The 27,916-nt window shown below is 44.3% G+C and overlaps 1 protein-coding gene across 8 annotated transcripts in view; it reads left to right on the forward strand.

The window, feature by feature from the left end:
• The first annotated feature begins 9,650 nt into the window (after window positions 1–9,650).
• TLN2 (talin 2) overlaps window positions 9,651–27,916 on the forward strand; it is a 435,837-nt gene continuing 417,571 nt past the window's right edge. For 7 of the 8 annotated variants that reach the window (XM_073877134.1, XM_073877137.1, XM_073877133.1 and 4 more), the window contains exon 1: window positions 9,651–9,779. The gene's annotated coding sequence lies outside the window, so the exon portion shown is untranslated. Of the gene's footprint in view, window positions 9,780–10,622; window positions 10,642–27,916 lie in introns of those variants that run through there. The other variant, XM_073877138.1, reaches the window with a different exon arrangement.

Below are 27,916 nucleotides of genomic sequence, written 5' to 3' on the forward strand. Positions count from 1 at the left end.
CCCTGACTCAGTGCTGACTGCGGTTGTTATCAGGGAGTGCCTGTGGAGGTCAATCTTCCCAACTGAATGCACTGGTGGGCCCTCCTCACTTCTCTTCCAATATCCTCTAAAGTCTTGGGCCTCCCTTCCTATTTCTTGTTGGGCCATCCACCCTGCTGACCCCTCAAGACCCTCAGGACCCCTCATCTTCTCGAAAGTCTCTCTCCACCCATCTGTTACTGCTCACTGCTCCTTACCCTTCTTTTCCTCAGCCCCTTCCCCAGAGGCCTGGAGCCCTCTACAGCGTGCATTCTCACTTCCACGCTGGCTCTGCCTTTACTCCTGTATGATGGATCTCACTGTCATGGCAAATTGTGTCAGCCATCATGGGTCACAACTTGGCCTGAACATGAAAAGAATGGCAGAAAGCAGGGCATGGTTGAGTATAAGGCAGTTGTTCCTGGACACACTCAACTAAACGGCAAGTAGAGTGCTGTTTGGCACAGGCCAGCCCCTGCTGCAAGTTGCACTGATGTTCATTGTCAAGAGGGCTCTCCCTTTGATTTGCAAGCCAAGGATGGAGAAATGCATACACCCTCACAATGTAGTGTCATGGACTGCAGTTCTTAACGAAGCACTTCAGAGACAAATAGTTTTTATAATGAAGCAGCTCTCCTAAGCCATGTTTCATGGGCACAGATGTGAGACTCAGAACCCTCAGCACTTAGGATAGGGTTTTCCCAAATGCAGTCTCTGGACCAACTGTATCATCATTACCTGGGATGCTTTTAAAGGAAAAGACTTTAATATATCTGAATCTCTTGGAGCAAGGCCTCGGCATTTGAATGAGCAGGCTAGTAAGTCTAAGTCTGAGAGCCTCTGCCCAATGAGAGGCATACCTCCTTTTAGGGAAATGGCCGATGTTTAGAAAGCCACACAGTGGTTCTCTGCTTGATCTCATCTGCAATTCTGGGGATATTCATCTCCCTGGAGATTTCCTCTCCAGAGGCGATTGTTTCTATCTAACATTCTATAACTGGAATAATTCTATATTTAACTTCAGATTGGGTGAGAATATTTCTTCCTGAAGATATGAATGGACCTATCATGCAAATGGGAAAAATTCCCAATACATTATATTTAGGACATTGTGAAACTGTAGAAACCCCTTCCTCCAGGTGACAATATTAGCTGCTCCTAAATGGACCTATGCTTTTTAAATATTTTTTTTAAGATTTTATTTATTTATTTATTTGAGAGAGAAAGAGCATGAGCAGGGGGAGGGGCGGGGGGAGAGTGAGAAGCAGACTCCCCACTGAGCAGAGAGCAAGACACAGGGCTCCATCCCAGGACCCTGGGATCAGAGCCCAAGGCAGACGCTTAACCACACTTAACCGACTGAGCCATCCAGGCACCCCTAGACTTTTTAAATTGTAAAAAACAAACAAGCAAAGCTCTTGAAAGGACAGGTTTTCTATTTTCATATGAATGGAATTTAGAATGATTTGGAGTCTTCTTAAAGCTAATTCTTGTGATGATGTTATTTCCATGAGCTTCACTGGAAATATTCCAGTTCAATAAATTCTAAGGTCTCATGAACTTTTTCAGAGAAAGAGTATTTCTCATTAAGTATATTCTTTCACACACTAATGCTAGAACTAGAATATCCCCATTTCATAATCCTTACTGAGTCATTGATCCAGGCAACAATCATCAGTAAAGGAAACCAGTTGATAAAAGGCTGATGAGAACTGTACAGTGTCAGAATCATGTTGGCACCCCTTGACCCCCAGTGGTCAATTTCAGCCTCACTGAAATGTGGACAAGCTGACATTATGTGCCTCCTGATGCAGTAGCAGACACACAGCACCAGATATGAAATATGCTTCCCCAAAAGTTAAACTGGAGCTTAATTTAGTTGACAGAAACAACTTCCAAGAATCATCTTCCAAGTTTACAAGAAATAGGGGACAGAGGACCAAGTTAAATAATGCCACAAGGGAGCAACAGATAGATCCAGAGTATGGAACATTCCACAGGACAGTTGAGCAGTTTTCTTCAAGTTAGTGTCGTAGAAAACATAAGGATGGGCAACTCTAGAAATCTACATGAAAAGAAACACAGGAAAAAAAATCTGATGTTTGGCATTTTTAAGACAATTAGGGAAATCTGAGTATGGAGTGGTCACTAGATGATACACAGAATTATTATTGTTAATTCTATTAGGTGTGATAATGGCAATGTGTTTATATAAGAAAATGTCCATATGATTTAAGATTTTTTTATGATTTTATTTCTTTATTTGAGAGAGAGAGAATGAGAGATAGAGAGCACAAGAGGGAAGAGGGTCAGAGGGAGAAGCAGACTCCCTGCTGAGCAGGGAGCCTGATGTGGGACTCGATCCCGGGACTCCAGGATCATGACCTGAGCTGAGGCAGTCGCTCAACCAACCGAGCCACCCAGGTGCCCTGTCCATATGATTTAAAGAGTAGAAAGTTTTCAGTGGTTAGGGGTGAAATGGCAGGATATCTGAGATTGGTTTTAAAATATGCATACACAAATAAAGGATAGATGAAGCAAGTGGTAATATCTTGGGTGATGGGGTACATGGGGTTCATTATACAACTCTCTCTACTTTTGCTATATGTTTTAATATTTTCATAATAGCTTATTAGAATAAAAAACTCTACCTACAAAGAATAGCAAAGAAAGTAAACAGCAGAATAATATGCCACCATTTTGCAGACGAAAGCGAACATATGTTTGTGCTTGTATAGACATGGAATATCCTGGAAGGATACTCAAGAATCTGGCAAAAGTGATTGCCTCTGGAGGGAGAGGAACTGGGTGACTGAGGACAGGGATGAAAGGGAGACCATTCCAAAAATTTTTGGAGAGAGGATGGAGACCTTACATAAGGAGAGAGATTGGTTTTATGAACTTGGTCCTCGTAAGTTTGGTTCTATTCCTCCTAATGTCATCTATTGGTCGTAAACTGGGCATTTATACTTTGTGGGCTATATTCAGCTGAAAAAGTTAGTTCCTGTAAATGACAAAGAAATTTCTTTAATAAACCTGTGTTCAGTGCCTGCTGCTGTGGGTGCTGGGTCTTAGGGGACGAAAAAGATCAGTCAGACACTGACCATCAGAATGATAGGGTTTAACACCAATTTACTAATGCCTTTTTATTTTAGGCATAAAAAGAAGGAAGGAACCTCAGGATGGCCAATTCTTCTATTTTGACAGTCTTTCTGACTCATTAAGAAATCTATTTAGCTGTGCCAAGTTCCACAGATAATGAAGAAAGATTTTTGTCAGTCAGTAGTGTGACCAAAACCCAGTGGACGCAGAAAGTTGTTGTGTTGGGTACTCTGTATTTAGGTACTATAGTAATAAGGGTCATTAAACAAAATTTAAAATGTCATTGAGCGGAATCAGAAAGTTAAGTGATATTAAAATACCACTTTATCCCACTGATTACATAAAGAGTCCTGTTTTTCCATAGTAGCCTGTGGTTCCGAGCTACACATGAACACATTAAAAAAGATAAAAACCCTTTAATTTCATAGGAGACCAAAATGATCTTCTTGCAAATAACCTTTCTGATATGAGGGAAGATGTTATTCCCTTGTTTCTATTTTATCGTTGGATGGAAAAAAATTAAGCTAATTGAGTTGGCACTGGAGGTTTTTGTTTTGTTTTAATTTTATTCAAATTGCATTTGGGCAAATACTTAAAGAATAGTCTTAAGTGCTGTTGCATTACAAATCATCTGAATGGATATTTCCTTCTTTTTCCATCTCTCCCAGTTCCCTTCCAACTTATTTACCTTTTGTATGGCTCTGCACCATGCTAACTTTACAGGTTTTGTAACTGTGGTTCTGACTATGCTGAAAAATCTGAGCTTACCAGTATAAAAATAGAATAATGTGGTAATGCCAAAAGTTTGACAAATCTCAATGGAATCATCTTTGGAGGCAAAGTGAGGACAATAAATCTTCCTAACCTGAAGGAGAGAGGTCCAGGAGACGGACCTGGCAGGAAGTACAAGTATATTCAAAACAGTGACACAAATAATGTATAAGCCAGTTCACCGGAACTCCTGCTTTGTAGCTGACCTTAAGAGTTTAGCTGGGTACTAGATGATACCAACTTGACGTCCTAAGACATCTGCTTTAGGCTGCTCTGGGCAACAGAACATAGGACTACAGGAACACAGCGATTCCTCTGTGCCTAGGACTGGTCTTGTCAGGAAAAAAAAAACAAAACAATTTTGTGTGTGTGTGTGTGTGTGTGTGTATTCTAAACTTCTGGAGCTTTATCTCTGAGGAACATGACCAGATGAAAGAAGACCTTTAAATACCTCTTATCAGCAGAATCAGTTTGAATATCTGGTATGTCCACTCTCATCTTTCCAACCCTCCTGAAACGCGAAGGTTGTATTTTATTCAGTTGGATTCTTCACAGCTGGGAAGAAGAGTGTTTTGGTCCTAATGAGTCCTGGCACTAATTCAATGAATATTTGCTAAATTGATTTAAAGAAATAACAATTGTGCTGGATATATTTATCTTTGACGTACACAAAATTCATGGCTTATCTCTCTGAAGTTATGTTACAATTATCTAAATAATTTCTACATGCACTTACTATATTTCAATTCATGACTTTCAATTCTGTAATAAAAACAATGACTTAGACACAATTTAATCATCTTATGTAAAACAAATCTATTCCATTTGAGGTAGATTTAGAATGATATTTCCTACATAATAAATATGTTATTTTTAAAAAATTTTTAAGTAAACTCTACACCAAACTGGGGGTTGAACTCACCACCCCAAGATCAAGAGTTGAGTGCTCTACTGACTGAGCCAGCCAGGTGCCCCAATATATTATTTTTAAATTAAATTTGGTCTGATACCTAAACAAAATATTTTAAAAGAGTTAAATAAATACATCTCCAGAGACAAGGTAACCAATTTTATCCAACATGTTTCAGTGATAGAGGGGCAATTTGCTGTGATCACAAATTAAAAATTTTTTAAATCTAAAAGTCTTTCTAGGGGTGCCTGGGTGGCTCAGTTTAGGCATCTGCCTTTGGCTCAGGTCATGATCTCAGTGTCCTGAGATCAAGCCGCACATTGGGCTCTTTGCTCAGCAGGGAGTCTGCTTCTCCCTCTTACTCTCCCTCTATGCTTTCTCTGTCTCTCTCTCTCTCTCTCTCAAATAAATAAATAAAATCTTAAAAAAATAGAAATCTTTCTATAATACCTTCATATTGTACATTTCATGAATACATGATTATATAACTTTAAAAAAAAAAACACCCAAATGACCGAAGAGACCTAAAAGTTACACGTCCAATAAAAAAGTTTTGATGATCCACAATAAAAATATTGTTAACCACAGTATAACCCCAAACATGTTTTCCCCGATCTATGAGCAAGCAAGCAAAAGAGAAACATCCTGCCTCACATATTGTTTATACTATTTTATTTAAAGATAAATCCAGTTTAGCATAATAATAATTATTGGTATTCTTCTAGATATCCTAGTTCTTCAGGAACTTTTTTTTTAATTTATCTATCCATTCTAGAAAGAGAGAAAGAGTGAGAGCAGGGAGAGGGGCATAGGGAGAGAGAGAGAGAGAGAATCCCTAAGCAGACTCTCCCCTGAATGTGGAACCCATTCCACACCCCCAAGACCACAACCCCAGCTGAAACCAGGAGTCGGATGCTCAACTGACTGTTCCACCCAGGTGCCCCTTCAGGGACATTTAAAGAACCTTCCATAGTGTATTCTATATACCACAGGAAAAGAAAAATTTTTATCAAGCATGTCCTGTGATGGGTACAATAATAACAATAGTTTCCTGAGTCTATGTAAGCAGTTTCCTCTTTTAAAAAAAGACATTTGGGAGATGCCTGGATGGCTCAGTTGGTTAAGCATCTGTCTTCGGCTCAGGTCGTGATCCCAGGGTCCTGAGATCGAGTCCCACGACGGGCTCCCTGCTCAGCGGGGAGCCTACTTCTCCCTCTGCCTCTGCCCTTCCCCCCAAACCCTGCTTGTGCTCTCTCTCTCTTTCTCCCCCTGCCAAATAAATAAGTAAAATCTTAAAAAAAAGACATTTGGAAAAAAGAAAAAAGGGGAAAAAGGAAAAAAGAAAAAGAAAATTAAAAAAAGAAGAGAGCAAAAGGACATTTGAATCTGCATCTGTCACTGCATCCTGAATAGTGAGGAATGAGGTGAGTCCCTGTGCTTACAGACAGCTAAAAATCTAAAACATATTAATTCTTGCAACGTGTCAAATATCTGCCCCCATAAATAAAATGAAAGTAACTTTATTAACTATATGCTATATTGAAACTGAGATAATATTCCCTGTATTATTATTGGGTGATATTCTATCCTAGAACTTATAATAAAAAAAGAGATGGAGAGATTTCTCTAAGCCTAAAGATGTAAAATGAGAATAGAAGCCTGAGTATCTTGTTTTCATCTCTGATTCTGAGTAATAGGCAATTTTTAGAAAATGTGGTTCCCACATTCACCTTGCTCCTGAGAATGGATACAATTTTGAAAAAGGGAAAAATGTCGTGAGCTGTTGATATATGTATCAAGAATGCCCCAGAAGATATCTGAACATAGTACAAATTTTGATCTTATAAACACAAGTGGAGCACAATATTTTTAGTGGAATACATTTTAGCTCGTCAATATGGACACAGTTGGGTTTGCTCAGGTAAACACATGTGCAGACAGGTTGTCAGGAGGTTAAGGCAAATAGCACAATGAGAGGAGGGGAGGAATTTCTTAGCATTTGGCTCTGTAGCACCAAGCAACGTATGGTATGGTATTTACAGCTCTAGTTTGTGGAAAAAAAGGATTTTAGTTCCAGATGTATTTGTAAGTCACTTGGAAACTATCTCTTTGATTTACTTCCCCAAATGCTGCACTCTTTATTCACAGAAACTGAGTATTTTTTCAGTTCCTAATTATCTGCTTGGCAGGAAATGAGACAATATGAAGGTTTGGTAAGTTGTATAGTTGGAATGAGTTTTACCTCAGGTCCTCGATACTCTAAGATAATTGCCACCATGTTTTCCTCTGTTGGGTGGAGACTAAGTCCAAGAATGCGAACTTGTTAAAAGAAGTTTTTGTGTGGTCTTCACTGAACTATGATCACTGTGACTGGTATAGAGAGAGACTACTAGTAACTGACTCTAAATTTAGAAATAATGTCTTTTCAGGTCTAGAGGAGTCGTCTCCATTTCAAAGCACTTACTGTAGGTTATTGGTAAAATCAATTTTACTTCTGTTGGGGAACTTGTTGAAAAACATAATGCTAAGCAACAGAATAGTTAGAGTTGGTTTTTCTAAAGAAATAGTAAGTGGCCTGAAGATTCTAAGAGAGGCTACAGAAAATGACAACTATAAAAATAAGTGAAGTGTCCTAAGTCAGTTGCTTAGAAGCCAGGGCCAAAGCAAAGAATTCCAGGATTGATGTTCTTTCTCACCGGGGAAAGGGGTTTCAGTGATCTCAGAGAGCCACAAAATAGTACTAATTGGATTAGTAATGACAGATATTCAAACACCTGCACCTCACTGCTTGAAATGTCTTACGATTTGCCTGTTATTTTGAAGAGTAAGATTACTGAATTAAAGCAGTGTTATGACTCTACAAGCTCTTAGCACCCCACGATTTGCTGACAAGTCTAATAGCAGAGGTAACTTTTCAAATATCTTAGGAACTAGCCAAGTAGACAGTGAACAAACATGCTATTTTCATGAAATGAATATTTATTGAGCACCCACTATGAGCCAGGCCCTCTTTTAGGCACAGAGATGCAGGTAAGATCCTTGCTCTGACAGAGCTTACCTTCTAATATTAAACAGCATCTTATTGGCAGGCAGTGGAAGAGCACAGGATGCTTTGAAAAGGAAGAATTGTCATGGAAAAAATTTAAATCTAGGTTGGCGGAAGGAAACTGATTTTGAGACGCTTGTTGGGAAGCCACTGGGCCCTATGAACCAAGGACTAAATAGAAGGGAAAATGTATTTTAGTTGCAACCAATTTATGTAAACCTGGCATTTGAACTATAAAAATCTGGTTGCTCTTTGTCAGTGAACCAAGGGACAATCTAATTGTGGCGTTAATTCAACGAGCTTATTACTAATCTCTTATAGGAATCAACAAGCATTTACTTTTTAACCAACCCCTGAGTGACTTGCTATTACCACCAGTTATTCTGTTAGACCGGTGACTGTTTAAAAAGGTGTGAACAAAAATATTTTGCCTGCGTAATTAGAAAGTCTTGTCCCTGCAACTTTTAGGACTTTCTCAAGTTGCCAATTCATTGGTTCTGATTGTGCTTTTTTATTTTAAAGTTTGTTTTCTGCAGTAAGCTACAAAGCTGTACTCTGATAATTCATAACAGGGGTATTATGTATTATTCTCTGTGGTCATAATAAAATCAAGTTCATTATCAGCCCAGACAAGAACATGCCATTGTTCTTACAGGATGTCCAGCCTTATCCGATGTCCCAGTAGACTTCTACATGATAGTTTCAATTTACAAAATCAACCCACTCTCCAGTTCATAGCAACAGCAGTTTCATGCTCTGAAAAAACTCTTAGAAGTTGCAGTAGTTTCATTTATGCCTAACTGGAGAGACTTGCTACCTATTTCTTGGGAAGAGGGGTGTATCCCAGTTATTCTGTAATAGGCCGGAAAAAAAAGAGAGATCTTGTATTTTAAAAAAATTGTTTTTAACTACAAAAGTAATGTGTTCGTGACAGAAAAATCAGAAACTAGAACTATGCTGGAAAAACCACCCACACTTCCACCAATCACTGAGAGATCTAGTTAATATCTGTCCAGTGTTTATCTGTTCAGTCTTTTCTACCTCTCCCCGTTCATCATAGTTTAAGAAAATGAGATCATAGGGTACACAGTATTTTGTGATTTGTCTCCTTGCCCCCTTAATAACCATCATGTTGTTTCATGTCATCCTACATTTCCTAATGACTGTGTATATGTAATAGGTATGTAACTGACTTTATTCAAGGGCATAGAAGGCAGTAGAAAATTTTTCCTTATTAATTTAATAGTGTCCCCGCTGCCCCTTCCCTACAGCCGTTCTCAAACCCTAAGTGACCTCTGACCAATTTCAGTGTCGCATGTGCAACACGTGCAGAGAGACGGACAGCCAGCTACCGGCTCCCGCCCACGGCGTCAGGGCAGGACCCCACAGCCCGCCACTGTCCTCTCTTCGGAACCACGCCGCTCGCTCAAGGGTGGCCCGTGGACCGCGAGGAGCGCTCTGCGGTCCCAGGGGCCCCATTCCATAGACGCCGTGTCCCCTCTTCTCCCTCTCTAATCTCCCTCTCAGATGACCCCGAGTTCGGGGGAGCCGGGGTCACTCTGCGCCCTCTTCTCCTCACGACAGCGCGGACACCGCGTCGCCTCCCCTCGCGGATCTTCCCAGCACCAGGCCTCCGGGTAGAGACCCAGAAGGGGCCCTTGCTGGCCCAGCCCGGGTGCCGCACGGCGCCGCTGCTGGACCGGAGCCGCGCGGGGCCGCGCCGTCCCCGAGTGATGACGCGCTTCCTGCCCTCCCGGCGCTCGCGGGCCGTGCGCTCGCGCTCGCCCTCGGCTCTTGTTCCGCGCCCGGAGCCAGCGGCGGTGGCAGCGGCTGAGGCGGCTGCGGGAGCGGAGCGGTCGCCGGGCGCGCGGGGGGACGCCGGCTGCACTCCGGGGCAGGCGCTCTGCAATGAGACAGTAAATGCATCCCCCGGTAAGGCGCACGGCTCACTCGGGTTTTCCTCTTCCTCCAGCTGCATGCACGTTGCATGAATTTCTCGTGTCTTTTCCCTCCCCTTTACAGAAGGAAAATGTGGGTGGTTTTTTCCTCCCTTTTGCATCTCGTGAGTGATGCCAATGCAGAAAAAAAACCTGCAAAGCTCCCAGATTTGATGTCCTAGGAGGGCTTTTTGCAAAATAATAATAATAATAATAATAAAATAAAATAAATTTAATGCACCTGTCTATTGCACATGTATGTTTCACTGCACTCGACCTAGGCGCAGCGGTTTGCAACCAGGCTTGCAGCCGGCGCCTGAGAGCGGATTCCTGGCCGGGGGCAGCCAGTCTCCTCCGGGGCTCCCGCTGGGTTTCCGGTAACTGGGCTTTGAAAAGCGGCCCCGCCTGCATGGAGTGTCCCCTCGGCCCCGGCCGGGCCCCCGCGCCAGGAGAGTTGGCGCGGTGGAAGCGGCTTCATTCCAGCACTGGCCGCCCCGACTCCAGCGCCACTTTGCAAACAAGTCTTCGGCCGAGGCTCGAGGCGAAGACAGCCCGCCGGTGCGGAGCTCGTCCAGTCCCGGACTCTCAGACCTGACGATTCTACGACTCCCCTTGGCAATCTCGCCACCAGCAAAACTGCTGGCTGCTGAGGGACCTGGGCAGCGCCCGGCCGAATGCGAGAGCAGGATTTGGATTTAGTGCCGCTGACCTCGCACTGGACGAGCGGCGCCCTTTCCTTCCTCGGCCCCGCAAGCTACAATTTCGCGCTCACTGGGAGCCGGGGAATCCTGGGGACTGGGCATTTCGGGATTCCCTGAGGGGACCGAGGAACGACGTTCCAGGGCGCCATATTTTCAGTGGGTCTTGGCTGCGGAGGGAGGGGGCGTACAGTTTCTGGGGCCCGGGGGATAGCGCGGCGCCCCCGCCGGAGAGGCGGGAGGGGTTTTCGCCAGGAAAGTTTGCGCGCCGAGGGAGGCGCGGAGGCGGCCGCGCAGAGCGCGCACGGAGGTTGTTCCCGCAGGGGCTGCAGCGCGTCTGCAGGCCGGCCCGGCCCGGGTGGAGGGCCCAGAGCCGCCGTCAGGGGCTGCGCGCCCGGCTCGCCCCTGCTCCCTGTCCCGCTGAGACGCCGCGTGCAGGCTCCGAGGCGCAGGGAACACGCCCCTCTCCCCCGCCGCCGCGGCTGCCCGGGCGCTCCGCCGGAGCCGTGCGCTTGGCGGCGTCCCCGGGCCGGGCGCCTGGTGCAGAGCGTGCTCCGGGCGCCCGGCTTTGCCTGGGCGCTCCGCACGGCACGGGGGCTCTGTCCCTGCGCGACAGGAGGCGAGCCGGCTAGCGGTCCGGGCCGAGGGCCTGGCCTGCGGTCGCCCCGGGGCCGAAGAGCGGCCCGAGCCTCCCCTCGCCTCCTTGGCTGCGGCGGCGACAGCAGCAGCGCCCGCGGCTGCGTGCTCGGCTTTCGCGGCGATGCCTGCTCTTGGAGGCGAGGTGGGGCGGGGGGTGGCGTTTCCAGAAGTTGGGGCTTCAGGTGACGCGTGGGGGAAACTTGAGTTTGTGCCGCCCGCGAAGAGTCGAGGTGATTAGGGGAAAGGGAGTTGTTTCAGAATCCCTGCGTCTCGTGGTGAAAACCAACCTCCGATTATTTCCAGAAGACGAGAGAAGCGTGAGCTGCTGAGGTGTTTGGCGTTGTCCAAGACACAAAGAGGAGGGCAGGGATGACGTCCCGAGAAATGGGCCCCAAATGTACATAAATTACAGGCACAGTGGTGCTCCAGCGGGTACTTTGGCTTTCATAGCACCTGGGTGTGCTGAGTTGTGGCATTCGTCAGGTTGCGCGCAATCCTCCTCCCTTCTCCAGAGCTTGGAGTTGGCGACTTAGCAGGAGTGGGGCTGTGGGCATTCTTTTCTTTGGAAATACAGTAGATTGCGATCTCTGCTTTGTGAAGGGGCAGAGGAAGGGCGTGTTTGCTGACCTACAATCAGCTGAATGCAGAAACATGCCAGCCTTTCTCCTTGGCGTCTTATTGAAACGATGCCAGAGTATTGAGGTCATGTCAGCACTTTGGGGCTTTATCATTGGAGAGGCTTCAAGGGATCACAGAAAAAGGCAGGGGGGATGTGAAGCTTTCATCTGGGATGCGCCCTGTGAGGTCAGGGATTAGGCTGCTCCTTCGCTAGTCCGCTTCATTAAGTGCCTCCAGTGTGGATGAAGCCGTTGCGTTTCAAGATTTATCTTCCGTGTTTGCTGATTTGGGATATCTATGCAAACACTGTGGAGGGGTGGTGGATGTGACAAGTGGCCTTGAGGGTTACCTGCATGAATGCTCTCGCTCTTTCTTTCTTTTTTCTTTTTTTTCTTCTTTGAGCCCTGGAATTGTGGAAAACACCCAGAGCCCAAGATACATTTATCCAAAATTAGCATAACCAATTTAGGAGAGAATAAAATCAGTTGCAGAAAACCATCTATTTTGGAAAAGTTCCTAGTCTTAGTGGTGGTACCTTGAATCACAGAAACACAGGGCTCTTCAGATCGGGGAAGTCACTGATTTTTCTCTGCCTTTGTACCCATTCAGGTTATCAAGGAGATACAAAAGAGTTTTAATTAAAGTGTCTTTTTTAACTTGTTGTTGTGGTTCTACCTGCAAACGGAAAACAAATTTTTACAACTATTCTGTTAAATGAGTTACTGGGGATACTCTTTACAGGCTTAGGCTTATAGGTGTGTCTTGAATTCACTTACTCCTAAACCTACTTGTTTAGGGTTTTTCAAACCAAACCCTGTTTCTTTCCTAGAGTATTTTCACCGGAAGTCAGGTTTTACAAAGAGGTGTGTGTGTATGTGAGTGTGTGAGTGATGGGGGGAGATGGAGATTTCTAGTCCAGTTTGTACCTCAAAATTATACTGATTCCCCTTTACCTCCGCTCCTCACTCTCAGCAGATTATTAGTTCCCAAGAGCAGTTAAGGGTGGTTACAGATGGTGAACAATCTAAATTTTTACCAACTATGCTTAGAAAAAAAAATCTGTACATCTAAAAATGTATTTATTCATTTTAGCATTATGCTTTGCAACTACATATATGTCACATACTGTGTGCATGTGCTAAATGTTATATGATAAAAATTAAATTTAAGAAATAGAAGTTTTTTTAATAAAACTGAAATAAAAAATTAAAAAAGAGAAGTTGCAAATCCTTCAATTTTCATTCCCAAGTTTACTCCTTTCATATTTATCAATTTCTTATGCCTCTCTTAACAAAGTGTTATAAGTTGTGCTTTGTTGCCTCTTGCCTGATTCATATTATAACTTTGTGACTTGATCAAAGTTCCTGCATTTTTGTTGTTGTTAAGAAGATTTTATAATTCCAAAAGGTTAGAAAACGCCTGTGCATTTTGGAGAGTTGCCTGTCCATTTACCTGGCTGTGTGGTGTGTGTGTTGTGGTGTGTGTGCGCGTGTCCACACTCTTGGGACAGTGTCAGAAACTTGTGACATTATTGATTCAGAACTTTTGAGTCATAATGTTTTCTTGGAGACTTTGGGTGGTGTTTGGCCAATACAGGAAGTACTAAAAAAGAGTTAAATAATTCAAAGTCATTTTTATTGGGTACAAAAATGTTTTAAAGAAGGAAAATGTAATAAGCAGGGCCAGAATTACAGCTTAACATACCCAACTGGTGCCTTTTTAATTACAGTACTTTCCCCCAGAACTTCTTAATCCTATTACCTTTATATTTAATAAGGAGACTAGTTAAAACATAAGCCAAACAGAACTATTACAAATAATGGGGGTAAATGGTGGGTTTAACCAGATGTTTTCCCTAAAGTTAAGAGTTAAGGAATCTGAACTCTGTCGAACTCCCCCTGTAGGCCCCTTCCACATGCCCCCTTCTCAATAAGCAGGGGATTTTAAAAGGCAAAAAATCTTGGAGGGGGTGGAGACAAAAAACTAAAAAAGAAATGAAATGCTTAAGGTAGGCTTCTCCTGTCCTTCACCATCCTAACAACCTTTGGCTCGGTGGCAGGTGCCATTTGAATGACAGCTGGTAGACAAGGCTGGTACAAAATGCTTTGGTTGTGAAAGCCTTTCTTTATGTGTCACCCGGAACTGTGAATTAAGACTGGGCTCATTTGCCACCCATTTCACAGTGGATTTTCAGAGTCAATGCCAAGAACATGGTTTTGTTTTTCCCTTAACCAACAATTTAATTTCAGCCAAAGTGATGCTGTTCTGAATTTGTAGGAAAAGTAATGAATATTTGTATTTCCTTTTTACTCTTCTAGCTGCAATCTTAACAAACAAAATTCTCTAAAGTCTCCTATTCACTTACTCAGCAGTTGTTTTGAGGGCTTACCATGTGCTTCATGCTAAGAAGACATCCCCTGCCCTAACCTCACATGCTGAGTTCCTAGGGGGTGATATTAATTTGTACTTTACATATCTAATTGATGGGGTTGGAAGGGAATGAGTGTGTGATTAAATAGTATTTGAAGGACAACATAATAGAAAGATGAACAAAGGATATGAACAGTGTTCCCAGAAGAGATAGACATGGTCAATAAACATGTGAAAAGCTTCTTAACCTCCACAATGGTCAGGAAAATTCAAATTCAAAACAGATATTACTTTTCTGTCCATCCAGTTGACCTACTCTTTAAAAAATTGGTAACATCTTCTGTTAGATGTGTTGGGGGGCGACTCGCAGACTCTCGGGTGGGAGTATGAATTGCTGTGAGATTTAAGGAAAGCAGACAATTTCTCTGTAAATTTGGAACCTGCTACCATATGCCCCAGCAATCCCATATTTGGAGTCCTGTCTTACAGAAAGAAAAACATCAGCATGCAAGGATCTGTGCCTGAAGATGTTTATTGTAGGATTATTAAAGTAAATAAATGAGAAGCAATATGAAATGTCCATCAGTAGGATGAATAAGATAGGGTTTATTTTGGATTATTTTGCAAGGGATATCCATGATATGTTAAATGTAAATAAAATCAAGTTACAGAGTATCATATGTGGTATGATCCTATTTTTGATTTAAAAAAGAAGCCCTATGTGTATAACCTTGGAGAAAGGTGTGGAAGGACATACAAAACTTGAGATTGTTTAAAATTGGCAGTGAGAAGGGGGGTTGTGATTAACTTGCTCCATATACACCTTGATTGGTTTAGTTGCTCAAACACAAAAAGCTTTTCTATATGGAAACACTTTAAAATGGTATTTGGTTCATGAATACAAAACTTGTTTGGGACCATTTTGGAAACAAAAGGTGAGCAATATCACAGTTGCTTTCTCTGATGCCTTCTGCAGCAATCTTTTATCTCTTCGGAAACTTTCAGTTAATTATCTTCTGACATCCTGAGATTTCCCAATTTTGAGTTAAGGCCTTCATTGTAAAAGATGACTTCAGGAAAAGCTGTTTACCTTTATCCCCCAGGAGAGTAGTGAGAATAAGAGATCAAGAAAGCTCTTAGTGGGGTGCCTGGGTGACTCAGTTGAGTGTCTGCCTTGGGCTCTGGTCATGATCCCAAGGTCTTGGGATTGAGCTCTGCGTTGTTGGGCTCCCTGCTCAGCGGGGATTCTGCTTCTCCTCTCCCTCTGTCCTTCCCCACTGTTTATGCTCTCTCTTTCTCAAATAAATAAATAAAATTTTAAAAAAAGAAAAAGCTCTTGGCAAGCACTCTCCTTTTCCTTGACTTTCTCTGATCCCAACTGAGTGAAGGTCTGGCCAATGGCAGAGTCTTCTCATATAGCAGCAGCATATCCTCAGGCTTAGTTTTCCTATCCAAGGCTCGGAGAGATACTGTTTAATGGCTGTGCTGGCATTTGAACTCAGGTCTCCTTGCACAGGATCCCTAGCTTGCTGACTGCTCTACCTGAATCATTTGTAGTCTTGCCTCTTAGTGTGATTTTTGAAACTTGATAGAATTTATGAATTCTTGGCAGTGACCACTAAAATCAAACTTTGAAAAGCTGTGGAAACTCCGTCTACATTTTAAGAAGTCCATCCTCTGTGAGTCCTGGTGGGAGACTCAGAATCTCAACCCACTGCAAGTCAGGGCTCTGCTGCACAATTTAAAAATCATGGTTTAGATACCACCAGTGGTTCCCCAGCTAAAATGCATCAGAATCACCTGTAGAGCTTGTTAAAAGCCAGCTTGTTGGGCCAGTGTTTCAGACTCTGTGAGTCTTTTTTTTTTTTAAGATTTTTTTATTTATTTATCTGACAGAGAGACACAGCAAGAGAAGGAACACAAGCAGGGGGAGTGGGAGAGGGAGAAGCGGGCTTCCTGCGGAGCAGGGAACCTGACGTGTGGCTCGATCCCAGGACCCCGGGATCATGACCCGAGCCGAAGGCAGGCGCCCCAGACTCGGTGAGTCTTGGGTGAGATTTGATGATTTGCATTTATAATAAGTTCCCCGGTGATGCTGATCTTGCTGGTCATGGACCATACTTTAAGAACTGCTGATTTAGACACCAGCTTCCCGTTTTGCCGATCTTGTGTTCCTGTCCAGCCAGTGCTCTTCCCTGTCATGGATGAAAGTTAAATGCCAGTCAAGGCACGTTAACTCAGTTTTTATCAGTTTTACCAAGCGGAGAGGAATAAATATTTGGGTTATGTTATTTAACTGTTGTCTGCATTTGTTGTATGTGTTTGGGGATTTAGTGATGGATAGATGGATGTATGTTTACTCCACAATAAAAGTCAGAGTTCATGAGTATTGTTTTTAAATATTTTGTAATGGATTCTCATGAGACTGGAGAGGACTGTTGGAGATGGTTTGGTTTTTGGTTTTTCGGCATGCATGCATATTGAAGATTTGAAGTCATTGATTTCTTTTAATAAAAAGTTGGCTACATGTGAAGGGCATTGTGAAGAAAATGGTGACCAGATGATAAATGTTACTTCAGTTGCACTGCAATCTGGTCATTAGTGCATTTTTTTTTTTTTGGAGGAAATTAAGTGCAGTAGCCATTAATTTCAACAAGTGTTTATTTCACTGTTGCCAGAGGGAACACATTTCTAACAATGCTTATCAGTGGTACATGCATGCTTGGCTGTCCCCGGGGACCCTCACTCGTGTGTAAGTCCTAAGAGGCTCGGGTGACCCAGAGCTCAAGAAGAAGTTTCCCTGAAAGGCTTCCCTCCCCACTGATGCCCTAATTCTAAAATTCTTCAGCATATAAACATTTGTTCTATTTTTAGCCACTTAATTTTAGTGCTTTTTATTTTCTAATGATTTCACATGTAAGTTATAAGCAAAGCAAAATTGGTAGTGGGGTATATGAAAAAGTGAAATGGAAATTTTCACGAAGGAGATCCTGCTTAAACTCATAGGATGGGTCTCTTTTGTAGGGTTCTCCCTGCTGGCTATGCATTGGGATCACCTGGGGATTCTGATGCATTGGTTTGGGTGGGGCCTTGGCATTGGTGGGTAAGTTTTCCAGGTAATTCTGATATGTAGCTAAGGTAGAGAGCCTTGATTTACAGTCCTCTGCCTCATGTTGCCTCATTTTTGAAGATTTTGTTCATCTAGACCATAGTCTCTTCTCCCTTAAACTTTTTTTTTTTTAATATTTTGCCTGAATGGAACAAACCAAATGAATTTTTCTGGGTGGTGGGATTATAGATATTTAAAATTTCTTAAAAATACTTTTTGGTATTTTCCAAATTTTCTCTATATTTAGGGTATATTTCTTTTATAATCAGAAAGCACTTTAATAAAAATCTTACTAGTGGCTGGTTTGGGTTTATCAGATATATATTTATGAATTTATATTTCTCTATAATGATTAAATGTCAAAACAGTAACGTCTCCCTGTATGCAACAATGAATGCAGTGTGCTTCCCTTCTGTAATTCTTGGCTTGCTTTTGTTCAGATATTTTGGGATTATAGGTTTGACTTATTTCACCGTTTTATATTACATACCTTAATTTACAGGAAAGTCTTAGAATTAAATTTTGTAAGCATGTTTGAGAACATTTTCCCTGCTTAATTATGCTTTATTAGTTTTCCTGATAATCAGAATTTTTAAAGATTTTCATTTATTTATTATTTTTTTTCAAGAGCGCGAGCATGCGAGAGCACAGTGGGGAGGGGCAGAGGGAGAAGCAGACTCCCTGATGAGCAGGGAGCCCGATGGGGGGCTCGATCCCAAAACCCTGGGATCATGACCTACCTGAGCCCAAGGCACATGCTTAACCAGCTGAGCCACCCAGGTGCTCGATAATCAGAATTTATAAAGATTTTATCTGAGACAGAGAGAGCACACAACAGCGAGTGTGAGTGCACATGAACAGAGGGAGGGACAGAGAGAGGGAGAAGCAGACTCCACGCTGAGCAGGGTGCCCAACTTGGGGCTTGAACCCAGGACCCTAGGATCATGAGCTGAGTGGAAGGCGGATGCTTAACTGACTGAGCCACCCAGACCCCCTGATAATCAGAATTTTTAAGCAGTGAGTTGTATGGTGCCATCAACATTTTTGGTGACTTGAAATCTATATAGATTGTCCAGCCAACTCAGTGCCTTGGCCACCTCTCTTTGTTATCTCTTCCTCTACCGTACTTCAGCCATCCTTCCCATAGTTATTTCTAGACAGAGGGTATTTGGTATTGTCTAGAGACGTTTTTGTGTGTCATCGCTTGAAGGGAAGAAGGGATGCTACTGGCATTTAATGGATAGAGGCCAGGGATGATGCTAAACATCTTACAATGTACAGGACAGCCTCCACAACAAAGAATTATCTGACTTAGAATGTTAGCCATGCCAGCCTTAAGAAACCCTGCCTTAGTGTCCTTGTTTTTTTAACACTAGCTCACAAGGGAGAGCAATTTGATGTGATGACCCAATATGAGCGCGCGCACACACACGCACACGCACGCACACACGCACGCACACACACACACACACACACACACACACCTGGAACAAGTTTCCCCAAATATTATTTACCCTTACTAGGTATAATGTACTCTTAGACTTTTTAATTTGTTCAATTAAAAAAAATGCTCTTGACCCACTAAACTGATTTTACTGCCCACTAGCTCTTCATTTGAAAAATACAGTTGGACCTTGTCAGTACCAGTACCTGCACCTCTAGCAAAATCTTGACAAGCATTCCAGTGTGACCCTCACCTTTTCTCTTTCATCTTACTCCCTTTAGTACCTAGTTCCACTGAGCCTTCACCCTACATGGCCCTCAGACCTGGTGACCCTTCCACGTTTCACTGCCATCATCCCTCCTCCTCTGACCTCCCCTGCCCCCATCTCAGGTGCTCGCATACACCCTCAACTCCCTTGACCCTTTTCTCCCTTCGTCTAACTCTCTTGGGAAAACCCCACCCTCCACCCACCCTCCACCCTCCACCCACCCTCCGCCCTCCGCCCTCCGCCCTCCGCCCTCCGCCTACCTCGCTTCTGCCCGAGGCCGAGGAACCCAGCTAGAGAAAACACAGCCATCTGTACCGTCTCTCTCTCTCTTGATTCATGACCGCACATCTCAAGGGGAACTCTTGGCACAGTGGGTGCATTATGTTTCTATCCTCACCCCACTTGCAGCTGATGACCTGGCTTATTTCAGGGAGAAAAAGAGGCATTTAGGAATGAGTTCCATCATCTTCCTTCCTACTAAACCTGCTAGCCCGTCTACAAGCTGTAGCCGTGCAGCATTGTACCCAGAGAACCTTGTAAGCACATGAGCATGGGAGCCTGTTCTCTGTTGGTGTGCACGACTTCCACTCATGCGTGTACGGCCTTCCCCTTCTGCACGATCACTTTTCCTTCTCTGCTGGCTAATCCCCCAAGAGAGAGGTGCCGTAGTACCCCTCATACTAAGGAAAAAAGCAGCGACCACAGCGCACTCTTGACCTCACCCTCCAGTCAGCTGTTCTTCCATCCCTCTACCGTCCCTAATAGTCAGCCTTTCTGAAAGAATCGCCATACACCCTGCCCCATTTCCTCCCTGCTCATCCTGTCTTGAACCCACGCCAATTTGGTTTTTGCCCCACCCCTTCACTGAAGCCACACGTCTTCAGGAACCAGTGCTATCGGTGGTCAGCTCTTCCCTGCCCCCTTCTGCAGCCTCTCGGCCGCGGTTAGCCAGGTGACGGCTCTCTGGGACACTTTCTTCACCTGGCTTCCATGCCACAATAGCTGGCGCATAGGAGTTAACAAAAAATTTTAATGAGCAATTGAGGAAGAAAACTTGCTGGTTATGGAGGTTAGCCTTAGATGAGGAAACAGAAATCTTTCCCAGGTTTGAGCTAAGGAAGAGAGTATAGAAGTGGAAAAGCAGTGTCTCATGGAGCCAGTATTTTTTAGGTCAAGTGTTAAGTGTTAGAGGTTCAAGTAATGAATGAATGAAGCCCATCCTTGCTAATTACTTGTTGAGTGATAGAAGGCACCTGTGGAGGATAGTGAGCTGCAGACACATGGTTGCCCCTTTCATTTTTATCTCCAAAGGAGGGGCACTTAAGCAGTCTGCTAGGTAACTGGTATCACTGGGTGGAGGCAGCAAATTCACTTGTCTGAAGTGTTTATCATTGACCTCGATGTTCTGGTGGTTTGTTTGGTTCATCACTCATCCCCAGAGTCCACTTGACTGCATGGAGAGATGTCTTCTTTCTGTCCTGCTGCGTTTGAGCCCATGGCAGAGGGATCCTGCAGATGGATGGTGATGTTCCCTGGTCCCCTCAGTGCTGCTCTCTCAAGCACCCAGCTTAGAGAGTCCCAAAGCTTCGTGTGTTTAAATGACAGCCCCTGTGTTCTCTAGTTGCGTTGCTGCAACACCAACCATAATTACTTGACACTCGGGTCTAGGACCTACTTTGATGTAAGTGAAGATATTTCCCGAGTGTGGCCCGAGGTCATGCATGGTAGATCTTCCCAGAGGAGTGTGGATTATTCCTGGGTTTGAGAGATTACATCAAGGGCATTTTAAGAGGCTTAATTTTCTCCTTGAAGGGCTTTCTGTTGGGCTCAGCACCTGTCATTCCTGGGCCCTCCCCAGCAGGGTTAAAGGGTAAGGCATCGGCCAAGGGCAGCCTGAAGTGCAAGCGCAAAGCAGTTGGGTTTAGTACATCCAAGAAGAAAGGGCAGAGGTCTTCATGGGAGATCTTAGAGTGATTCCAGAGAAGTTAATTGTTTAAAAATGGGAGGCCTGAATGGTTCTAGGTCAGGGTCTTTCCTTTTGACAGGGAAAGAACTGAAGCCCAGAAGGATGAGACTTATTGGGGTCCCTTGGCAAAGCTGGCACTGGAATCCCACTTTCCCGACCACCACCAGGTGCTTCTTCCTTTTCTTGGGATGTCTGGCGGGACGCTGACTTTAATTGATGGCTGTGGTTCTTGGCCCTGAGTGTGCTCCCAAATCACCAGAGAAACTTAAAAACGCTGTTCCTTAGCGGGTATAATGCTAAGTGACGTAAGTCATTCAGAGAAAAACAAATACCATATGATTTCACTCATATGTGGAATTTAAGAAACCAAACAGAGACCAAAGAAAGAGGCAAACAAAAACTCTTAACTCTAAAGAATGGGGGGGGTGGGGGGTTGGGTGAACTAGGTGGTTGGGAATTAAGAGTACAGTTATCGTGATGAGCACGGAGTCACGTATAGAACTGTTGAACCACCTTATTGCACTCCTGAAACCATTACAACACTGTATGTTAATTATCCTGCTATTCCTAAACCCCACCCGACTCAGTGAATTGGAATCCCTGAGAGCAAGACCTGGGCACCTGTGGTTTTTTTAAAAGTAACCCTAGGGAGGCTCCTGGGAGAGGTTGCCCAAGAAGGGTGTGTAGGAGGTAAAGTCACCCCGTAGGCCTTGCACCCTGGACAGACACCGCTCCTTTCTGGGGCAGGACAACCGCCCCAGCGGGCTCAGTCTGTTGCTCACTCTCCCGCACCCCTCTGGTTACTGGGTAAGACCCTCTAGGGTTGCGGTTTTATTTTCTTTGGGGGCACTTCCCCAGTGTGCTTTGTCCTACTAACGGGGAGAAAGAAAGGTGCATTCAGTTTGAGAAAATCATCTCCTTGAGGACCTTTGGGGTCCGCTTGCCTGGGATCCCCAGGTGCCAGAGCGCTGAGGGTGGTTCGCCAGCCAGCTCTCCGAGCAGCCGGTGCTGGACGCCGACTGTGGGTACCACTCTGACAGGAGGAAAACGGGAGCATGAGTCGGCTGTGCAGGGGTGGGTTGGGACAGCTTTATGAGGATGTTAAATCACTTGTTGGTTCTTGCTGGTAAACTTGCAGATGTTTTGGAGCTCTGATTTTTGTGAGGGTTGCTACAGGCTCAGGACTCCACTGCAGAGCCCGCACTGATGTCCCCTTCCCCTCCCCCCCCAGCTGGCTCTCTCACTAACCTGATAAGTAGTTCACATGGAGCTTTAGGAATGTAGTTGGTGAAGATACTAGAACAAGCCCTGTGGAATCTGAGACACATCAGGGGCCAAGTGTCCCCCACAAAAGGAACAGCAGAAGGGCACTTTCCCCTTGAATTGGAAGCTGACAGATTGTTTGAGTTTGTTGGGGCTGCTGTAACATAGTACCACAGATCCGCAGCTTATACAACAGAAATTTATTGTCTCAGTTCTGGAAGCTGGATGTCCGAGATCTGGGTATTGGCAGGGTTGGTTTCTTCAGAGGGCTATGAAGGAAGCTCATCTGTGCCAGGCCTTGCTCCTTGGCTCAGATGGCTGTCTTCTCCTCCTGCATGTCTGTGTCCACGTTTCTCCTTATAAGGACATCAGTCATAGTGGATGAGGGCCCACCCTAATGTCTTCATTTTAACTTGATTACCTCTGTAAAGGTCCTATTTCTAAAGGTCATATTCAGAGGTCCTGGGGAGCTAGGACTCCCAACATACTATTTTTGAGGGGACACGCATCAATGCATATCACAGATTGTTAGACTGACCTGTGTCTCAGAATTCGAATCTGACGTGGAATGCTTCTTATTGAAGCTGGCTTTTTAGGCTAAGGGGACCCTCATTGGTGATCGTTGTGGAATTCTGCACCCACCAACTTTACTCCCCCTTTTGGCGCTTTGCATTTCATGAAGGCCTTGTACGTATGTTGCCACCATAACAGCCCTGTGAGGCGGGCGCTGTTTCTACTTTGAAGACGCCGAGGTGTTCCAAGGTTTACATACCATATACTGGGTGAGCTTGACTTAAGCTCAGATTTTCTACTCTATAGCATAGGTTTATCCTGTAACACCTGTGATTCGCAAACCTTGCTATGTGTAAGAATCTTCTGGGAAGCTTGCTAAGATACAGGGTTTGGAGACCCTCTGGGATGCTACTGAATCAGAAGCTGAGGTTGCAACCAAGGAATCTGTATTTTTATTAAATTTCCCCTGGAGCTTTTGATGTATTCCAGAATGTGAGAACGAGTGCATTCTATCATAGACCTAATATTTTAGGGGGGAATAACCCACCCATACCACCAAGTGCCCATTTGAGTCTTTGTCAGCTGGCTTTCATGGGAGGCCTTAGGAGGCATCATGGAAAGGTACGCCCTGGAACTAGGGGGCGCTGAGAGCCCGAGGGGATGTCCCTTCATAATTACTCCTGCCACCGTACTGATGGGTCCAGTTGGAGCTCTTTGGCTGTCTAGGACATGCTAATTGTCCCTCAGCTAGTGGGAAATAAAGGTAGCTCAAACTTTCTGTGCCACATATATACATTTTGTACCACAGTGGGGAAGTGGTGGGAGATAAGTTGAGAGGGTGGTAACAAACATCGCATCCTTCAGTAAAGCAAAAATAAAACCAGCAGGAGGACAAGGCAAGAAGAAATTGTGATTATTAAGTATTTCTCATTATAAAAGGTATTTGCATTAACTAAAACATGCTGGAGCATGCACCATGTGGAAGAATCACCTGGAGAAATGTTAAAACATGAATTCCTGGGCCGCAGCCCCCAAGATTTCTTTCTAATTCCAAGCTCCTGGTCTGGGGACCACACTTGGAGCAGGCGGCCACTCACTGATGAAAGATTGTCACTGTGTGGTTTTATCTGCTGATACTACAATGACCACCCTCTCTGCATAGCATGAACATTTCTGAGTCGTGGCCATTAGCCTACAGATTATAACCCATACTCGGGATCAATGTCCAAGTTACGGTACCATCTTAACTTCATTGTAGTGATTCCAAAACAAAACACATGCTTCCTTAACTAGGGCTGTATCTCTTAGGGTGTGGTCTTTAGCCACCAATCCTCCGAATTACCTAGGACTAAGATTAAACACTATAGCTGCCTAGTCCCCAGAGATTCTAATTTGGTAGGTCATTGTGGGGTCCAAGAATGTGGAGTTTTTATAATCAGAAGATTCTTAGGTATACTGAAGTTTTGAATGCCACTGAGCTAAGGCTTGGGAATCAGTTCTGCTTTTTACCAGCCTCATAGTAAAGTTATAAACACTGTTAGATTGATTGCATTGTTCCCATTTTCTGGCTAGGAATGCTCTTGTTTGGTCTCAAGTTACAAGGACCTAATTCTGCAGTGGAGATGTATTTTGAATAGATTTTTAGAGTTCTGTTTGAATAATCACCTCCCTTTTTTTTTTACATAAGCTCACACAGTTCATTTTAAGGTAAGTCTTAAAACAAAATTATGTTCTTTGTCCAGGTAAATTCCTTTGGAACATTGATAGTATATGAAATTTATTACAGATTTTTGGAGTTAATTCAAGGAGGCTTTGTGGTTTTTTTTTTTTTTAAACTGCTCAGTTAAGGGTGACCTTTGGTAGAAATATGTTTATGTTCTTGGGCTCTGTGTGAATATTAAAAAAAATTTTTGGTAAATGTGAGGGGGAGTGTTAGGAGGATGGAACTTTTATTAGTAAATGAGATTCACTTGCATGGACTAATCTTGGTACTCGATGCTCCATGCCTAACAGATGTTTCTGCAAATTGATCCCCCCACCCCCTCACCCCTCCAGACAAGATTTTCAGTTCTGTTCTTCCTTCTGGCAGAATGGGGACCTTCACTTTTAGGAAGAGGAGCGAAAATTAATTTTGTTTCATTGGACCAGACATGCCACGTCCCTTTATATAACGTATTCTTGAAAAGTTAGAAATAAACTATTTTAAAAACCACAGCAGGAACTGCGTGTGTTTGTTAAAATCCATAGAACTGCACACCTAAAAAGGATGACACTTACTGTCATAATAATACTGAAGTAACGTGACTCAAAAAACATAACAGGGGAACTTGTCAGGCTAGCCATCCTTTTTGGGAACTAGTTTGCTAAGATTCTTTTTGTGGTACAAATGACCCCCCTTTGTTTCGTACTTGTTTGAAAACGGCCCTGTGGGCTTTATATCTCTGTTGCTGTTCAGTAGGGTGGGGGGAGGAGCGGGATTGGCACAGGGCTGCCGAGGAGTGGATTTGGCCTCTCGTTCATTCCTCCAGATCATTTTCTTCTTAGCTCCACATCCAGCACATGGTGGGAGTTCACACAGGTTTGGGGGATGGATTAAACCATGTTGATGGAGGAACTGAGGTGTAGAGAGAGGTCAGGTGGCTTGTCCACGCGTGACAGCAAAGTGGCAGAAACAGGAGAAGAGTCCTTCATCCCTTTCCACCATCTTTTCTCCATCTTAGTCTTACACATTCATATTTTATCAGTTGGGAGTCTTTTAAACCAGGGAGCGCCTGTAAACTTGTTACGGTTTTGGAAGCAGCCTGTATCATGGATAAGCTCTGGCTTTGAAGACATTCATCAGCTTGGCAACTGTTTTTCTGAGGTCTTTGAGGTGCATGGTTGATACAGCCCTGGAACAAAACAGACCTGGGCCCTGTCCTCATGGAAAGCAGGACCTGGCAGGATATATGTCAGCAGGAGGCATTAAAACAAACCAGAACAGGGATGAGTGTTGCAAAGGGTCCCATGTTATACTGTGGCCTGTTATACTGTGGCCACCACTGATAGTGTGACCTGGGGCAAGGCACCTCACCTCTGTAAGCCTTGGTGTCCTCAGTGAAACAGACAAATCAAGGATTTGGTGCAAGGATTCAGTGAGATAATGAGCATAAAGCAGACTGTGCTTCTGGGCTCATGGTTATTATCTATAATTTGTTAGGGTGAGTAAGTGGACGTATATGCTTTTTCGCCTCTGTGCTGCACTGGCCCTTATAGACAGCCTCAAGACAGGAGTTTGAGGTGTTTATTTTTCTTTTTGTGTTTTGGATCACCTTCACAACAATGGGGAGATGGATTGGAGGGCTCTGTTGGTTGGTTTTGCTCATTGACTGGTACAGTTGAGAAGGGAGCAGAGCTTTCTAGCCGGGGAGCTGAGTTATGGTTTAGAGGTGTGCTGACATATCGGTGCCCTCAGTCTTTCCTCAGCCCCTCGGGGGCTGCCAGAGTTCAGGCCCTAGAAAGATGGTCTTTTTCTAAATGTACCAGGTCTCGGGAAAATTTGGGAGAACTGTCAGCTCTCTAAATGTATCTCCAGCACCCCCAGAAGCAGGAGCTAGGTTAGTAGATGTTAAGAAACCCTAACTGAAGCGAACAAGGGAAAGGAAGCAAGGACTCCCACAGGCTGTAAGAGATGCAGATGAGCTAGACTGGGCTTCCCCAGACTTCTCTGATACTAAGACTCCCTCGAGCCCTTGTTAAATTTCCTGTTCACCAGGCCTGCACCCATCTGCGTTGGGGCTCTGGGATCTGTGCATTTCATAGTTACTCGTGTGATTCTTAGCAGGGGTGTTTGGGCAACACTGGCTTGGATCGTCAATCTCCTTGTTAAAATTGGTTCATGGACCAGCAACATCCGTTCCACCTGGGAACTTGTCAATACTCTCATGCTCTACCCAGATCTGCTGACTCAGAATCAGCATATTAATAAGACCCTGGGGTGAATGTGCACACACAATAAATTTGGGGAAAATTAGGGCTTGTGTAGAGGGCAGGGACACCTGTTAACAATTTAAACCAGGTTGGTGGTGGTAGGCCAGGGATTTGAGCTCCGTTTTCTGACTCCAGATTGAATGCTCATCCCACATCCTCTGGCCTCAGTTCTTACTGACTCAGGGCCTGTCTCCAGCCTGCTGTCAGGAGCCATGACTGTCCCGATAATATTGCATCTGGGAAGAGTGATGCCTGGGGACAGCAGAACGCTGCTGGGACCGCCCAAGTGTGTTGTATTTCTTGGCGTCCATTAACCCTGTCAGGACACCTTCCTACTGCCCCGGGGAGAAGTCTGAGGTCCAAATGTGAAAGTCTGTGATTGTAAGTTTTGGAGACCTGTGGGGTTTTTGCATCATACCAGTTGTGGGTGCCTGAAAAAGTTGTTTTATCTCCGTCCAAGGAAGGATCAGCTGGAGTGCAATTTTTCTAATGCTGCTCCAGACTCTTAAATCCTCCCTCTCCAAGCACAATGTCAGAGCAAATACCCTCCAAGGCACTTGCCAAATGGCTTGAAATAAGCGTCCACGCACATTTCTGAAAAGACAATTAGAAGCTTATTTGAGGAACTAAAAGTCCCGCTGTGCTAGACATTATAGTCAGGAGAGAGCTCAGTGCCAGTTCGGGAAACTCACCTGGAGGCTCTGTCTCATCCCAGCCCTGCTCCGAGAAGCTGAATTTGGGAAGTGGACGGGCAGCCAGGCTTGGGAGGGGGAGGACAGGGAGGGGGCAAAGAGGGGAACCACAGGCCCCACAGAGAAAGGAACAATGGCTTTGTCTCCTCCCAGGAGAATTGCAGTCCTTGCATATACAATCAAGAGGAAAAGCAAATTATGAATTCATCAACACTTGAATCCTATTACTAGTTGGTACTGGTGTGGTGGCCCTGAAAACTCTTTAGGAAACTGAGCCCCGGAGAGGTCAGTAACTCTGTTCAAGGTCACACACTGGGCTAGTGGCAAAGCCTGGGTCAGGATCCAGGGATCTTGGTTTGTCCTCTGCACTGTCCCTGTGCTGCTTTCCCTCTGGGAGGGAAGATGCTAAGACTATGAAATTTTACAACGATTGGATCCAGATGTGCTGGCCCTATCCTCCTTTAAAACTAGCATAATGTTTTTGTTTTGTTTTGTTTTTTAATGGAATAGACCATTTTAATCTGCTGGTTTCATTTGCTAGCCCACCTTACACATAAAGGTCAGGAAAGAAAAATCACAAGCT

The sequence above is a fragment of the Callorhinus ursinus genome, unplaced genomic scaffold (assembly GCF_003265705.2).
Source record: "Callorhinus ursinus isolate GAN/ISIS: 27379988/994484 unplaced genomic scaffold, GSC_fseal_2.0 scaffold25, whole genome shotgun sequence".
In the NCBI taxonomy this organism is placed as follows: domain Eukaryota; kingdom Metazoa; phylum Chordata; class Mammalia; order Carnivora; family Otariidae; genus Callorhinus; species Callorhinus ursinus.